This window comes from Quercus suber, unplaced genomic scaffold, assembly GCF_002906115.3.
Source record: "Quercus suber isolate HL8 unplaced genomic scaffold, Cork oak 2.0 scaffold_787, whole genome shotgun sequence".
Classification (NCBI taxonomy): domain Eukaryota; kingdom Viridiplantae; phylum Streptophyta; class Magnoliopsida; order Fagales; family Fagaceae; genus Quercus; species Quercus suber.
Genome location: NW_027070223.1, coordinates 30,405 through 32,960, shown reverse-complemented (window position 1 = coordinate 32,960; position 2,556 = coordinate 30,405). Strand labels below are relative to the sequence as shown.

Genomic DNA, 2,556 nt, shown 5'->3' with positions numbered 1-2,556 from the left:
AAAATAGCGCTCTTCTTATACATGTTATTATTTATACAGGATTCAGTCCATGGTTAAACTGGATTCATTTCAAAATTTTGTTTGATCTTGATCAAACTTCACAGTCAACAAATGATGGCAGCCTTGTATTTGAATTTGACCTCGTCAACTATAAGTCAGGCATACCATTCAATTATTTGGGTTTCATAAAGAAACAGCGTGTAAGCTTCATTAAGTAGTTGACCATACTTTCTGGACATGATAAACAATTAGTGTAACAGTGAACTTAAACTTACGCCTATATATATTGAGCTACGACACTAGCTACCTAAACACACTTTCTCCCAGATAAGATTTTGAACTCTCTGGCGAAGATAATAGTCCCTTTCTTTTTGTCTCTTTCTGACATTAAGCAACAACACCCAGAATTAGCTAGCTAAACAAAGCACCCTGCAGCTCCCTGATAAGAATTTGAACTCTCTCACCAGGAAAATGAAGGTAATAATGAATACCATGCTGAACAATTATTTAAAAGTTCTGTTCCTTATGTACTCCCAAGCATTTTTATGTCATTAATTGACACTTCTAAACTTTATTGCAGCAAAAGGTAGTGATCAGGGTCACCTTAAATAATGGCAAAAAAATGCTCGGTCCAAGGCCATGCAGATTGCAGTTGGTCTACAAGGTACTTATTTTTATGTCTTTTATCTGATCATTGAATTGATTAGAATTTAAAACTAATGGTCAAATTGTTTTTCTTTTGGGTGCCTAAGGCGTGGAATCTGTGTCTCTACAAGGTGAGGACAGCAGTCAGATTGTTGTTGTTGGGGATGACATTGATTCAGTCAACTTGACATCTTTGCTGAGGAAGAAAGTTGGATATGCTGAGTTAACAAGTGTCTCGCCAGTCAGTACTGAGGGGGAAAAACCAAAGCAAGAGACCAAACCCAGTGAATCTGGAATACAATCATTGGTTTGGCCAACCTATCAAGCTGGTGTACCATATTATTATCAACCCAGTGCGCCATATTATGCATATGAAGTCGCGGGTTACAACCAGAACTCTTGCACTATTATGTGACCTATGTGCAGGAATTATTTGATGGCTAAAACTTGGGTAAAGTTTCTTAGGCGCCGTAACTTGATTCTAAGTATATATGATTCTTGAGATTGAATTTGATTTAAGAATCAAAAGTAAGAGCACTTAAGTATAGACATCTAGGAAGTGTGGATTGATTATATGTGGTTCTCATTCAATGGAAAAGAGAAAATTTTGTTTTAAAGCATGATGTGAAGTGATAATAAAATTATAGAGAGAGTGTTGTATAAGAGATTATTTTCATGTAATGGGCATGTGGTTTTTTGTGGAAATAAATTTCTTCAATATAGCATTAACAAAAATTCTCTAAATTGAGCAATTGGTGGGAAATGGACCACTAATTAAACCTCCAATTCGACCTCAAAATATCTAATAAAGCAGTGATAAAAGATCTGGGGTTCTAATTAACTCAATTAGTAAAGTCTCTGATGGTTAAATAAAAGATTTGGAGTTCAATCCCCGCCTATACCAAAAACTAATTATTGTCTTCGTTTGATGATAAAAAATATTATCAGGAGTAAATGTCATAGGTTGAAACTCCCTTAAAAAAAAAAAAAAAAAAAAGCCTCAGGGATAAGGAGATCCAATTGTCATTCAATCGCAAGTTGTCTACTAAATAAAATTAAAGATCTCTTAAAACTTCTTTATAGGTAGGACATTTTTTGCACAATTTTGGATTTTGATCATACTTATCTCAAAAAATAGACAAAGCCAAAAATCCATTATTATAGCCGTAAATTTTACATAATTCAGTCCACAAAATCAGCTACACTCGGCACCTGAAGCCAGTCAACAAGATTGATTAACTCAGGCTCACAAAGTTCAATAAAAGCCAATTTCTCAATAATGAACGAAATTAAGCCATGTTAAGGCCATATTAGAGATTCATCATCATAAAAGACCCAACACCATAAAATACTGTAGATAAAGATAAAAGTTAGCTCAAATAGTATAGTAGGATTCATGAATAGTACCAAAAAGTGCAGTGAGGCTTATGAATAGTAGCAAAAATAAGTTGAATAGTAAGATAAACTGACCTTTTAAGCTGGAGCCTAGCGCACACCTAATAACTTATAAATAAAATATCCTTGATGAAATTGTCATTTTCATTGAATCCAGTCAAATTCTTTGTGAGATTTGTTCTATTTTGGATGCTTGAACAAACATACTAGTAGCCCATATATGGATTTATAGATGAAAGGTAATTGTGTTAGAAATATTGGTTAAATGATTAAGGGTCCATTTGGGAACAACTTATTTAACTGAAACGGAAAATTTTCTGCTAAAAGTACTGTAAATAAAGGTAAAAGTTAGTCAAAATAGTATAATGAGACCCATGAATAATATCAAAAAGTGTAGTGGGACCCATGAATAGTAGGAAAAATAAGTTAAATAATAAATAAGCTGACTTTAAACTCTAATCCTAAATGCAACCTAAATTTACCATATCTTAATAGCTTAAGATTTTGGGATAATAG

At 33.3% G+C, this 2,556-nt stretch overlaps 1 non-coding gene across 1 annotated transcript; it reads left to right on the top strand.

Moving 5' to 3' along the window:
* The first annotated feature begins 301 nt into the window (after positions 1-301).
* Positions 302-1,397, top strand: LOC111987147 (uncharacterized). The gene is made up of 3 exons (XR_010626525.1): positions 302-477; positions 581-664; positions 753-1,397. It is a non-coding gene; the product is annotated as an uncharacterized LOC111987147 (transcript).
* Positions 1,398-2,556: the final 1,159 nt, after the last annotated feature.